Here is a 16,199-nt window from a genome sequence, read left to right on the forward strand (position 1 = left end):
ATTCATCTGAAATAAAAATATATAAAAGTATATATGTATATTAAGTACCAGGTAATTTAGTATTCCTATGTACTATCACACATTTACCATATTTAAATAAGACTTAATGCTTAGTATTTTTACTCCCATCAAGATAAAAAACAACATTTAATTTTAAGTTTTAATTATACCTTACTTATAAATCAGAAATAGACAAAATAGGAAATATAAGCTAAAAACTATATTAGGTCTCCTATTTACATTTCTAGCAATTAAAATAGTGATTAAGTAGATACAAATATTATAGGAATAATACAGAATCTGAATTTGGAAAAGAAAACAGTTACAAGATCCTCATTGAGCTGTACAAAATTATAACACCATGAAGCTTGTCCTAGAGTAGAATAAGGTGATCTCTGAAATTACAAGGCAGTGAATTCAAAACCATAAAAAGGAAATATTACTTCATAACCTTTAGTTAACCTGTGGCTATAGTTCCACAGGAGGTAATAAAATCAAATTCTGTGGTTGGATTTAAAAGCTAGATAATTTTATAGCCACTCATAACATCAGGGTTCAAGCTCATTGCCTTCGACAGCTGGAATAGAAATCTTTGATCATTCACATTGGTAGACACTAGGTATGAAGGCAGGGAGTACTATGTGTTATTCCAAACATTAAATACTATTTTTTGGAGTCAAATGACACTGTTTACCACCTTGGTTTCCTTTCTAACATGTGTAGAGTGGTGAAGAACAATAGAAGCCACAGAAAGTTGCCCTCATACGTCAGAATTCATCATTCCCTCATGGAGTCTTCCCACCAATTTACAGACCCACATGCACAGTAAACCTACATTTGATAAAACACTGGCATCAGATGGATGCTAGTGTTCTCATTACCAGGCTACTTCATCTTGAGTGATCTCCTGTTTCTAAGCTGAAGCTTCACTTTTGCGGAATGCCTACTCTCCTCCACATGTGCTTAAGCACATTCCTGTATCTATCATTTGCTCAAAAATGACCTTTTACAATGTCTTATCTATATAAACATTTAAATTGCTTTTTTAAAATGTACTGCCCTTTCATCACTATACATTATACATGTTTTTAAACTGTTATTTCCTGCTCTGTGCCTTTTGCTCATTCTGCCTCTATCATAGGAAAACCATTCTCTGCCCCTTCCACATCAACTGTCCCTCTTAATTCCAGTTTCTTCATGAAGTGATTCCTGCTCTCCTCAGATTAAAGTGACACCAAACCTACCTTCCCTCTATGTCCAAAATACTGCACCCGTATTTCTAGTATTTATTCATTTTTACCTTATTTTAAATAATGCATAAATGAATCTTGCTCAACTCCCCTGTAGAATGTAAAAAATGTATAAGCAATCGCTGAACTTAAGTCATCCCTTGTGCGTTTCTCAGCACTTCGTTTAGTGTCTTCAATGTGCCCACTGCTCAGTAAGCATTTGTGGCACAGAAGAATAATTACATGAATGAGGATTGTTATTTATTGAACAGTAATGCACATGAAGAAGTACTTTAACCACATATCTATTTTTTATATACCAATATCTTTATATAATTCTTACCTCTCCTCTTCCAGTAGTAGTTGCTTTCCTTCTTGGTTGTTTTTGAAAATTTCAGTCATTTAAAATAATAAAAAGAAAATTAATCCCTATAAAAATACAAAAGAAATAGTTTTTAGATCTAGTATGTACATGAAAAGACATACTTCAATAAAAATAAAAAAGAATGCTGAGACTGTCATTATTTTAAACACAGTGTTGTGGTTGTTTCCGAGTAGAGTTGAATAAAACACCAAAATCATCATTTTGTTAACCTGCTTCTTCCATCTAGTGGCAAAAAGCAGTAAGAAACAATGTTCTAGAAAATCACTGTGATAAAATGATTCTAAATGCCATTTCAGGAATTACTTGATGGTGAGAGTCCAACATCCAAGACTTAAGTTATGAGTATACAATAATTATTTTAAAATAATTCTAGCAAACTAGCAGGGTTCAGCTCAGATAACTGCCAAAGTTATGTAAATTCATAAGTGTATTTGCACATTTTAACAAAGACTTCTGATACATATATAAAGGTGCATATCACCCTGCATTAAATTGGAATGGATTTGGTTTTGGATAAACAGTTTTATTTCTAGACCAACCTGTTGGATAACTATTTAGAATTCCATTATTTCCTCAGCTATTGGCACAGTGATACCGTGCTATTACCAGTTTGAAGAGGTATAATTGAGAGCCACTGAAAGTGACCTATCCCATTGGAATTACCAGTTAAAATACTTTTGCAATAACAGTCAGTGAAATACATTATGACTTGAGGTATGAGGTCAAACTGGAGGAGGAAAAGAGGTAAAGTTTAAAGGAGCTACAATCAGCTGTTCTTCATTGGCATTCAAAGGGATTAATGAAAAAGTAATATGCAATGTACAGCATAATTGTGTATTTTCTGCACTCTCAAAGGCCACCAGCTAATACCTAATATATGAGGTTTGCCTGCCCTTCCACCACTTTCTGTTTGCCTCACTGCAAATGTAATTAATGTTCTAGATGTTTTAGAAGTTAAATGTTAAAAGAAATGGATAAAATATTCTCCAAGACAGCAAGTTTCTCCCCTTCCCTTGTTCAAGTGTGCCAGTTAGCAATGTTTAATGGTAATATAAATTAAGGCTTGTTGATATATTAAGCTGAAAACATATTAAGACTACATAAAGGAAAATAAAAGTATTAGTGAATGCCATGATAACCTGAAATTCAGTATTTTGTATTAAAAGAAGACTTTTTGTCTCCTAATTTTCAAGAACTGAAAAACCCAGCCATAACCCTCTCAACCCCTAAAGCAAATTTTAGTATAGAAGGATTGGCTGTTGGTTTTTTCTCCTCTCCCTCACCATCCTCCCTGCTCAAAGGAAAGCAGGTTAAGGTTTTCTGTTCTGCTACATATGAGAGAGAAGAAGGGGAAATAGAGCAATGACATATCAAAGAGGGTAAAGTAAAGAAGATGGGATCATAGTGAAAGTCATGTGGGCAAACAAGGCAGAAGGTGGTTCCCATTTTCCCAATATTCCTGTGACCAGTCTCTCTGGATTGGACCAAGGAAAGGGTGCCAATTAACTGGCAGATTACTGGAGCCATTGTCATTGTTTAGATATCGTCAAAGCCACAAGACTTAAAGCCTCACCCCCAATAATTAAATTAATACAAACAAGATTGCCATCTGGTGACACAGGATGAGGATGGAATTTAGTGACCCAGCAGGACTACTGGCACTGATGGTGGAACCTAGTCTGGTACTTGTCAATTCATTTACTTCATAATCATGAGCTCCCACATTATAGGCAATTGAAATGTGTCAATCTCTCTGATGGTGTTATAATATAGGTCTGCTAAAACTAGAGACCTTGGTATTTAAAATTTTCTTTCATAATGAACAAGTTCAGTTTCTGAGCAGTGAATTTCATAAAACTATATACATAGTCACTGGCATTAATATTCTATTTAATACATTTATCAATTGGTTATTTGATCATGCTCAAATTATATAACTTCTTTGAGCCTCAGTTTCCTCATCCATAAAATAGGGGTAATGATAATATCCCTGATAAGGTTTTTTATAAGGAACTAAGTAAGAATACACTTATAAAGTACTTGGCAAATAGTAGTTATTCAACAGATATGAATAGATTATTAGATATCTAAGAATTCTTGTACATTATCCAATAACAGATATATTAAAGTATCTAACACTATTTATATGTGTTTGTAAAATAAAATTGACAGGGCTCCCTTTGGTGCAAATATTTCCTTATCTTGTGTGTTAGTTGCCCAGTCATGTCCAACTCTTTGTGACCCCATGGACTGTAGCCTGCCAGGCTCCTCTGTCCATGGGATGCTCCATGCAAGAATACTAGAGTAGGTTGCCATTTCTTTCTCCAGGGTTCCTTATCATACCTCATCTTTATAAATAGGCATGGGGATTTTTATAAACAATTTTCAAGGCTGTCTCCAAGTCTTTGGGTAGCCAATAAACAATTCAATTAAAATCATGTCAATATTTGTGTCCTGCATTTTGATGTTGCTTAGAAAATCTTAGGAGAAAAGCTTGAGATTAATGCAAGGAAATTCAAAAGCACAAAATTTTAAACAAAGGCAGATGAATAATAAAAAAAAATCTGTTACAGAAAAAAAAAGTAGCTGATAAAGTGATCATTTAAAAACTTTTAATCTTTGAAGAATAGAAACTCATGAATTTCGAGAAGTCTTGCATTCTGTTTATATAAAGCCAGGAACCCAGAGAATGAAAAAAGTCACTCCAAAGCACCCCATTAATATTTCTGTCCCATGTGAATATGAGTTGGAGTGAGGCTGTGATATGGTAAAAAAAACTTTATGAAAACATATTTAGAGAACAGAGACATGTTTTCATATTTGGACAAAATACACTCAATACTGAAGGCCTATTCAAGACTGAAACTTGATTCTTTGTAATTAAGGAGAAAGAAAAAAGATGGAATTGTCATAATTTGCACACAAATGCAAATGATGTCCATTCACTCTTATTTACTCTTCTGAAGCCAACCTGTAATTATCTTTAAAATGCAAAATATTTCTGAAAGACTCCAAAATCACAACAAAAATATGAGGTAACTTTAAAATACTTTAGGCTTTTAGGTGAAAGTTCTTTTTTTGCATTTACATACTTGCTTTTTCTTTCTGAGTCTACACATGGTCTTAAATAAAATCAAGAGTAATGGATGTGCTCCAGTTTTGATACAAACTACTGGACTTTTTTTGGGGGGGGGCTGCACTGGGTCTTCGTTGCTTTGTGCGGGCTTTCTCTAGTTGCAGTGAACGGGGGCTGCTCTTTGTTGCCACATAAGAGGTGGGCTTCTCTTGCAGCACACAGGCTCGAGGCATGCAGGCTTCAGCAGCTGCAGCACATGGCCTCAGTTCTTGCAGTTTATGGGCCCGAGGGCGCAGGCCCAGTACGCGTGGCGCATGGGCTTAGTTGCTCTGTGTACAGCATGTAGAATCCTCCTGAACCAGGGATCAAACCTGTGTCCCCTGCACTGGCAGGCAGATTCTTATCCACTGTGCCACCAAGGAAGTCCCAAGTTACTGGACTTTAATGTAGAATTTTTTTTTTTTATAGAACATCAAACCTTTCTGATTTACCCATACATATGTATCATGGACACAAGGTCTGATGTTGAACATTCTTTAGTTCTAAATTGTTGTGACAACTATTCACTAACAAAAGGATCTCTGGTATCCAGCTTTCTTTCTCATTTTTTGAAATAAAATTCTTTTAGAATTTCCTACAGGAGCTCCTGAAAAAATTTATCCTAGCTTGACAACCATTTAAATGTAATCCTTTCACAATAAAATTTTATTTCAAACTCTAATCATTAGAAATATTTACCAGTATAGCCAATATATTCCATTTCTCTGTATATCTATTTGAAATTTTACTGCACTGATTTTTATTATAAACACACAGTAAAAAAGAAAAAAAAAACTACTCAAGCAAAGTTTTCATTGGACAGGAAGAACTATGACCCTCCCTAACAAATAGCCAGATGGCACTAATGGTAAAGAATCCACCTGCCAATGTAGGAGATGAAAGCAACACAGGTTCAATCCCTGGGTCAGGAAGATGCCCTCGAGAAAGAAATGGCAACCCCCTCCAGTGTTCTTGCCTGGAAAATTCCATGGACAGAGGAGCCTAGCGGGCTCTAGCCCAAGGGTCCTCAGAGTCGGAGATGACTGAGTCACTGAGAACACACACAACAAAGAGTCACATTCCCACAGGATTAGAAAATGAAAACAAGGAGCCAAACACCTCTTTGGTAAAAAGCAGCATGCAGGACCTCCACGGCGTGCTACAATAAGAGTTAGGATCAGGATGAACTTCACTTTTAAAAGCTTAAAAGATAAACATATTTTGAATGTTATTTATAAGTTAATATATCTTATCAAGGTTAAGGCATTAAGTTTCATTATTTACTAGAAAATTTATAGTTAATGCTTACTCTCCTTAGTAGTATTGTCCTTGGTTGTGTTTGTTTATTGATAATGGTGACAGATCAGTGCAGCAAATATATGGTCAGAACAAGCCGACAAGACCAATATCATGTAGCCTAACTTGGACAGGGCCACATATAGTCAATACAAACAATGCTCACTTTTTTAAGGTGGTGTGTTCTTTTAAAATATTATGAGAATGTTGTTAGTGGAAAGAAAAGGAAACTCTGTTCTCTTTAAAAAACATTTGCATAAGTTTAAAGGAAGCATTTTCAGCAACAATTAACTTACAATCAGACTCAAGCTTTAATATGACCTTTATTATATCTCCTGCACTAAAACTGGGACTATATCTTCATTAATTAAGTTATTTTCATTTATTTAAAACAACTTCTAGGGCCTACTGAAACAAAATATTTATGCTGTAATGGGAAAAAGGCAAGTTAGGCACAAATTATGTCCCAAAGATGCTCACAGTTTAGTTGGCAGGTAACTGAATATATGGGCTTCCCTGAAGGCTCAGGCGGTAAAGAATCCGACTGCAATATGGGAGACATGGGTTCAATCCCTGGGTTGGGAAGATCCCTCAGAGTGGGGCATGGCAACCCACTCCAATTATTCTTGCCTGAAGAATTCCCATGGACAGAGGAGCCTGGCGGGCTACAGTCCATGGGGTCACAAAGAGTTGGACAAGACTGAGCGACTAAGTACAACAACTGACATTTACACGACACATATATATGTGTCTTTGCACATGTGACTCAAAATGCAAAAATGATAAAGTGCAATAAGAAAGGCATGCAGAAACAAAGTTTTATAAAACTTTTGGAAAGGTGTTTACTAGCAACAGAAAATAAAATTTGCATGTTCTAAGGCATGTTCTAAGAAGTCTTTTAATCATTCATTCACTCATGTCTGGGATAATTACTCTATTGGTGCATCAATTTAGATTTGTCCACTCTGTGAGAGAAAAAAAAATTTTTTTAATGTGGTAATTTCCTTCCCCATCAACCAGAATATAGCCAGGGTATGTGGTATAGTTCTGAACTTATTCTTGCATTGTAGGGCCTAAAGTAGAAGTTCCCAAGAACCACTTGCCTTTGGGTGTATGCATACATGTGTGAGCATGTGTAAAGGTAGATAAGACTAGACTCTGAAACACTTAAGTGTCCTATCTGTGGAAAGAGGGAGTGATCAGAGAGTTTTCTGAATGAGAACTATAGACAAAGGTTTAGAAATTGGAGGATTTTCTATGGAGGTAGAAATCCATGCCACTCCTATGCAGAGCTCCTGGGATGTGACAGAGTCTTTGACTGGGTAGGATAGAACTTGAGGAGGCTGACCACAGAGGAAAAAAAGACTTCTGTGTCCAAGCTTGGATACGAAGCAGCTGAGTCATGAGTTCAAGGGAACGCTGTGGTTTGTACTATCAAAATGCTAATGGTAGCCTATGTAGATGAAAGAATAGAAGACACTTCCATAAATATTTTACACTAAACAAGACTCCTAGAACTCTTGAAACACCTAGGAAAGATGAGAAGACCCTTGAAACATGATAGTATTCTGTCAGCCAGGTAGGTGTGGTCTGGGAATAGATGTCTGTTTTAATTAAATAAAGAAATGCAATACTTCTTTACCCATATTATAAAAGCAAAATTCCTATCTGCTACATATTCAAATAACCAACAAAAATGTGTCTAGTTTCTACTGTATCAGGCATGATTCTGGGGAATATCTCACTTAAAGCTTATATTTGCATAAGGAGAATAAACATACAACAGAAAATATTTAATATGCCATGCAGGAATCAGTTCAGTTCAGTCACGTCCAACTCTTTGTGACCCCATGGACTGCAGCACAGCAAGCATCCCTTTCCATCACCAACACCCAGAGCTTGCTCAAACTCATGTCCATCTAGTCAGTGATGCCATCCAACCATCTCATCCTCTGTCATCCCCTTCTCCTCCTGCCTTCAATCTTGCTCAGCATCAGGGTCTTTTCCAATGAGTCAGTTCTTCACATCAGGGGGCCAAAGTATTGGAGTTTCAGTTTCAGCATCAGTCCTATCAATGAATATTCAGGACAGATTTCCTTTAGGATGGACTGGTTTGATCTCCTTGCAGTCCAAGGGACTCTCAAGAGTTTTCTCCAACACCACAGTACAGAAACATTGATTCTTCAGTGCTCAGCTTTCTTTATAGTCCAACTCTCACATCCATACATGACTACTGGAAAAACCATAGCTTTGACTAGACAGACCTTTGTCGGCAAAGTAATATCTCTGCTTTTAAATATGGGCAAAGGTTAACAGAGTTTTGTCAAGAGAACACACTGGTCATAGCAAACATCCTCTTCCAACAACACAAGAAAAGACTCTACACATGGTCATCACCAGATGGTCAATACTGAAATCAGATTGATTACATTCTTTGCAGCCAAAGATGGAGAAGTTCAATACAGTCAGCAAAAACAAGACCGAGAGCTGACTGTGGCTCAGATCACGAACTCCTTATTGTCTTATATTGAAGACTTATATTGAAGAAAGTAGGGAAAACCACTAGACCATTCAGGTATGACCTAAATCAAATCCCTTAGATTATACAGTGAAAGTGAGAAATAGATTCAAGGGATTAGATCTGATAGACAGACTGCCTGAAGAACTATGGATGGAGGTTCATGACATTGTACAGGAGGCAGTGATCAAGACCATCCCCAAGAAAAACAAATGCAAAAAGGCAAAATGGTTGTCTGAGGAGGCTTTCGAATAGCTGAGAAAAGAAGAGAAGCTAAAGGCAATGGAGAAAAGGAAAGATAAACCCATCTGAATGCAGAGTTCCAAAGAAAAGCAAGGAGAGATAAGAATGCCTTCCTCAGTGATCAATGCAAAGAAATAGAGGAAAACAATAGAATGTGAAAGACTAGAGATCTCTTCAAGAAAATTAGAGATACCAAGAGAACATTTCATGAAAAGATAGGCTCAATAAAGGACAGAAATGGCATGGATTTAACAGAAGCAGAAGATGTTAAAAAGAAGTGGAAAGAATACATACAAGAACTATACAAAAAAGATCTTCATGACCCAGATAACCACAATGGTGTGATTACTCACCTAGAGCCAGACCTGAAATGTGAAGTCAAGTGGGCCTTGGGAAGCATCACTATGAACAAAGCTAGTGGAGGTGATGGAATTTCAGTTGAGCTATTTCAAATTGTAAAAGATGATGCTCTTAAAGTGCTGCACTCAGTATGCCAGCAAATTTGGAAAATTCAGCAGTGGCCACAGGACTAGAAAAGGTCAGTTTTCATTCCAATCCCAAAGAAAGGCAATGCCAAAGAATGTTCAAACTACATACAATTGTATGTAGCAAAGTAATGCTCAAAATTCTCCAAGCCAGGCTTCAACCATACAGGAACCATGAACTTCCAGATATTCAAGCTGGATTTAGAAAAGGCAGAGGAACCAGAGATCAAATTGCAAACATCTGTTGGATCATTGAAAAAGGAAGAGAGTTCCAGAAAAACATAGAGGGATAAGTGTTACTAATAAAAATACATCAGAGTAAGTAAAACAAAGAATGAAAAAGAGGGGATTTGCTATATTATAGGACATAATAAGAAAAAGCCTATGTGTAAGCCCAAGTGACATTTAAGCAAAGATTTAAATTCAGATGAGGAAATCAGTCTCATATATATCTGCAGAATGTGTGTCCTAGACAGTGTTAACAACAAGAACAAAGTCCTTCCATCAAGACAGTGCTAACTATATTTGGGGAATAGTGGAACTAATGAAGCTTAGTGGAGAAGATGAGAGGAACACTGTCACATGGGAGGTCCGAGAGAGAAATGATGGAGACCAACAACTGAAATGGCAAACTGCTGCTGTTGCGGAGCAGAGGTATGGCACGACCTCACATCATGGAGCAGTCTCTGATGGTAGTTCTGCTTCTACCTATGAAGAGGTAATTGCTATGGGACTTCTATGTGGGATTTGCAAAGGGTCCTCCCATGAACAAGTAGAAAAACAAGAAATTATATGAAACCACCATTGTCAGAAAATGGAGGACCACCAGTATAAGAAAAGGGAAACAAATTTAGCCCATAATTACACTGGGTGTTGGCCTGGAAGCATTTCCAGAACTCAGCACAGGGAGAGATTTTAAAAGTTTCAAAAGGATCAATCTGGTAGAGAAACGGGATGTCACTTCCTATAATAGGTTATAAAAGGACTTCAGCTTCTGTCTTGTGTACACAATTCTCTCTTACGATCCTAGACAGCTCGCTCTCAGGGAAGTCAGCAGCCACGTCATAAGAGAGCAGTGGAGAGGCACATGTGGTCTGGAACTGAGTGTCAGCAGCCAGCTGAGTAAGGCTGGAAGCAGACCACCCTCTGGTCAAGCCTTCTGATGAGACTGCAGCCCCTATTAACTGCCTGACTGCAATCTCGTGACAGACCTTGAATCAGAACCACCCAGTTAAGCCATTCTCAAATTCCTAACCCATAGGAATTGTGAGATAATAAATGTTATTTTAAGATGCTAATTTTGGGAATAATTTTTATATGGACTGATAGGTAATTATTACAATATCTGGAATGAAAATTAAACCTGTTGGAACTGACAGCAGCTTAGACACTGCGAAGGAAGGGTTAGTGAATGTGAAGACATGGTCATAATAACTCTCTAGAACAAAGAATAGAGAAGAAAAGATTGGGAAAGAAATGAAAAGAATTTCAAGATCTCATAACTAAATCAAGCAGACTTGATTGAGGAGATAAAGGAATACTAAAAAAAAAAAAGGTATTTTTAAAAATTAATGGCTATCAGCATAGCTCATTATTAGAGAAACGCAAATCAAAACTGTCATGCGGTAACACCTCACTCTGGTTAGAATGCCCATCATCAAGAAATCATAAAAAAAATACAAACAATAAATGATGCAGAGGATGTGAGGAAAATGGAACCCTCTTGCACTGTTGGTAGGAATGTAAATTGATACAGCCACTATGGAAAACAGTATGGAGATTTCTTTAAAAATAAACTAGGAATAAAACTCTCATATGACCCAGCAATCCCACAACTAGGCATATACCCTGAAAAAGACATATGAACCCCAATGTTCAAAGCAGCAGTATTTATAATAGCCAGGACATGGAAGCAACCTAAATGTCCATCAACAGATGAATAGATAGAGAAATTGTGGTACCTATCTACAGCTAATATTACTCAGCCATAAAAAGGAATGAATTTGAGTCAGCTGTAGTGAGATGGATGAATCTAGAGCCTGTTATACAGAGTGAACTAAGTCAGAAAGAAGGACACAAGTGTTGTATACTAACACATATATGTGGAATCTAGAAAAAAATGATGAGCCTATTTGCAGGGCAGGGATAGAGACACAGATGTAGAGAATGGACTTGCAGAGACAGTGGAGGAAGGAGAGGGTGGGCAAATTGAGAGAGTAGCACTGACATATATACACTACCACATGTAAAATAGCTAGCAGGAAACAGCCATAGAACTGCTCACTTCGGTACTCCATGATGACCTAGAGGGCTAGAACAGGGTGGGAGGGAGGCTCTAGCGGGAGAGAATATACGTATACTTACAGCTGATTCACGTTGTACAGCAGAAACCAACACTAAACTGTAAAGCAATTATCTTCCAATTAAAAATAAATCAGGGAGGGGACATATGTATAACTATGGCTGATTCATGTTGATACATGGCAGAAACCAACACAATATTGTAAAGTGATTATCCTCCAATTAAATATACATAAATTTAAATTAAAAAATAAATTCTATAACTTAAAAAAATTAATGTCTAAAATCTTCCCAATTTTTATTAAAACTCCAAATTCAGAGACCCAAGAAGTGCAACAAAACCCCAGTTAAGATAACTGTCAAGAAATCTATACTATGGCACATTATAAACAAGCTGCCAAAACTCAGTGATAAAAGGAAAATCACAAAAGTGAGTGGCCAAATAAAGACATGTGATTAAACAAAGAGGAAAAAAATAAGAATACAGCATATCTCATCAGCAACTATGCAATTAAGAAGGCAATGAAATTATGTCTTTATCATACTGAAAGACAAAGTCAGCCTAGAGCTATGCTCAATGAAACTATCTTTCAAAAATTAAAGATTTTTCTGACAAGAAAATTTGGAGAGAATTTCTCCCAGGATATTTAAACTCTAGAAAATACTAAAGGAAGTTCTTGAGGCAGAAGAGAATAACTCCAGATTGAAAAACAAAATCTTTGATTTCAAAAGAATGAAAGTGCTAGAAATGGTAAATATGGGGAGAGATATAAAACAAATACTTTTGAGATATAAAACAAATACTTTTCTCTATTTAAAAATATTTTTAATATAACTGATTAAAAGAAGCAAAAATGAAAACAACATACTGTGGGTAGAAGAATAAAATAATGTATTCTAGCAGCATATTGTGAATTCAATGAGTAGAAGTTATAAAACATCTACTCTTTGAAAGACACATTTAAGAAAATGAAAAAGTCAAGTCAAAGACTAGGAGAAAGTATCTGCAACACATATATTTGTCTAAGGATGTGTATCCAGAATATATTTTTAAAACAGTTCAATTATAAAAAGAGAAACAAAAATAGGCAAAATATTTAAACAGACACTTCATAAAAGAAAATATATGAATGGCCAATAGGCACATGAAAAGATACTCATAATCACTGGTCATCCACTCTGAGTAACCAGCACACCCACACTTGAAAGTCTAAAATTTAAAAAACTGACAATATCAAGACTGGTGAAAATGTGGAACAACTAGAACTCTTTGTTAGAACTATAAAATGGTAAAGCCACTTTGCAAATAATTTACCATATTCTTAGAAGCCAAACATTACAGTTACCATGTGATCCAATGACTTTACTCTTAGATATTTAATGAAGAGAGTTAACAGCTTATGGTTGCAAAAATATGTGTATGTAAATGTTCATGCCACCTTTAATCAAAATAGGTAGAAACTGGAAGCAACCCAAATGTCCATCAACAGATAAATCAATAAATTGTAGTCTATCCATATAATGGAATACTTCTGAACAATAAAAAGGAACAAGCTACATATGTGTGCAACAGCATGAATAAATTTCAAAAACATTATGCCAGTGACAGACCATAGACCCAAAAGATGGAAGTCATAGTAATTAATTAAATTAAATTTCTAGAAAAGGCAAAACAGTAAGAACAGAAAATAGGGTAGTTGCTGCTTGGGTATGGGAGCAGGCATTGATCACAGATAGGCACAGCGTATATTTTAAAGGAATCAAATTGTACGTTTAAAATGAGTACATTTCGTTTTATGTAAATCTTACCTGAATAACGTTGCTCTTAAAGAGTAAGACTCTGGCTTCTTTTTAAAAAACAGGCTTGGTGGTGCAGATGCAGGGGAGTTGGGCAAGGGGAGAAGCAGGGAAACCAATTCAAAGATTACAGTAATAACTCAAGGTTACAATAATCCAAGCTAGATGATAGTGGTTTGGGCTAGAGTGGTAGTAATGAAGGTGTTAAGATGTACGGGGAGTCTGGATATATTTAAAAAATGGAGATGATGAGATTTGTCAATGAATTGGGTTTTGGTCAAATAAGAAAGAAATTTTGTTCTGAACTACAGGAAGACTTGCCATTTAAGATAACTCAGGGAGTATCAGGTATGGTGGCTAAAAGAGTTAGATTTGGAGATGCTCATTTAGATAACTTAGTGGCAATATGAAGAGGTGTATGTGTTCATGCATACATCAGAAGGATGAAAACACACACTTGGGAATCATTAGTAAATATACATAGTTTAAACCACAATACTGATTGAGGTGACCAAGGGAGAAAATAGATAGAAAGAAGAGGTCTAAAGATTGATGCTTGGCAAAGTCCATTTTTAAAGTTTGCAAAGAGAAGGAACTAGCCAAGAAGAATTAGAAGAATTGAGAAAGTGATATCCCCAAGACAAGCGAGAGACATCTAAGAGGGAACGATCAACACTGTCACATTCTGATACAAGCAAGATGATGTCCAAAAAGATTATAATAACATAAGAGCAAATTATCTGAGATACCATTTCTCACCTATCAGAATAGCAAAATCTTCAAAGCATAGCATACTCTGCTGGAGAAGCTGTGGGATAATAGGAACTATCATACTTTAAAGGTAGAAATACAAATTTCCCTATGGCACATAATTTTGTATTTTCCAGCAAAAGTGTATATGTATTTGCCCTTTGATTCAGAAAATACTCTTCTTAGGATCATATTCAAAAGATATACTGGCAAAAATACAAAAGTCTTTATGAAATAAAGTTATATAGCAAAACAGCAATCCACTTTCTTTTATATGGTGAAAGATGTCCTAGTAAAAAGAAAGCAAGTGTGTGCTAGGTCGCTTCAGTCATGTCCAACTCTGTGTAACCCCTGGACGGCAGCCTGCTAGACTCCTCTGTCCATGGGATTCTCCAGGCAAGAATACTGGAGTGGGTTGTAATGCCTTTCTCAGAGGATCTTCTTGACCCAGGGATCGAACTCAGGTAGATTCTTTACCATCTGAGCCACAACAGTCAAATCTCCTTATAAATCAAATCACTAAAAATCTGGTGACATTATACTTGCTAGCAAGAATTTCCTTGTCAGCAGAATGCTTTTAGCAGGATCTATTTGGTTTGTTTAAGATTGCTTCTGATGAAATATTATAGATTTGGATTTGTGGGGTAAGGGTCCTTGGAAAATGTCACATAATCAATGTAACAATCTGAATATAAAAGGAAGGTGTTTATTGATTAAAATATAGCTCCCCTTTGCTGTAGCTGAAAACATGGAGCCTGTTGCCTTTGTTGTTTTACAGGGAACATTGCCTAAGTTCATTTCTCAGCCAGTTTTAATTAGTCATGCTAAATGAGAACCTTTAGAATTGTACTAACACTAGCAGTACAGAATTCTAGGAGGGCAACAATAGACCATTGTTCCAATTAGGGAAAAAGTTAAAGTGTTTCGATTAAGGAATTTTGATTCCCACTAACCCCCTTTATAACAGTCATAGCTACTATACAAGCAGAAGGTTCCTGAGGGTAAATAACAGATTGTCAAGGATCAAACAAGGTGGTTCCTCTGGTAGCTTCTAACATGTAAAACTATATAAGAAGTGTGATAAGTCAAGGCAGCATGTTATGCCATTTATCTATTAAATTAGATATAATTTAATACCTAACACAGTGCCTTTTTATCAATTCCAAATTCAGAATCCAACCAGACACAGTTTGCATTTTCATGGAATGGAAACCAGGGTAAATCTACTGTACTGCAAATTATATTTCCTGGCAAATTGCCAAAATTTAGTGAGTCAGGATGTGTACTAAACCACCATTAAGAACAAGTTAATGTACTACATAGATGCTATTATGTTAATTGACTCCTCAGAGGAAAAAGGTCAAGAGGAGTTAAGAACCACAGTCAACTTTTATGACAAAGAGGATAGCTGATAAATCCAGCTAAAATTTAAATCAAGCCCAATCAGAAATTCCAGGAGCAACTAAACACATTCTTTAAACTGTGAGAAACAAGTTATTATCTCTAGCAAGCAAGAAACTCACAGCTAGGAGGGTTATTTGAGTTTTGGCAAAATCACACTGCTCCTGTAAGACTATTGCTAGCCCCTATCGCAAAGTCATAAAAAATAATCTTATTTTAAGTGGGGTCCTAAGGAAAAAAAAAATTTGCAGAAGATAATGGTGCAGGGAGCTCAACTAAGACCTCGTAATGCAACTGCTCAGATTATATAAGAATATTCGCCTCCTAGAATATATGTAGATGTGAAGTCTTTGGGAGAAATCAAATAGGGCTACTCAGCAAAGACCTCTTGGATCTGGATTTGAAAACTAAGAGGTAGCTCCTCATTAAAACCCACCTGAAATAGAGCTGCTGTCTTGTTACTGGGTTTTGGTCAAACTGCTCTCCATCAAAGAAGGACATCAAATAAATCTGAGGCTAAATATCAATCCTGCCTTGGATGATGCCAGAGAGATATTGACTAGAGAAAAGGCATCACAGCAAAGCAGACCAGCAGGCAATGCTATATGGAAGAGGGTGCTATATGGAATGCTATATGGAAGGTGGGAAGTTTGGGGTAAGTGCACTGAATATGAGAGAA

Source organism: Odocoileus virginianus, chromosome 12, assembly GCF_023699985.2.
Source record: "Odocoileus virginianus isolate 20LAN1187 ecotype Illinois chromosome 12, Ovbor_1.2, whole genome shotgun sequence".
NCBI lineage: Eukaryota > Metazoa > Chordata > Mammalia > Artiodactyla > Cervidae > Odocoileus > Odocoileus virginianus.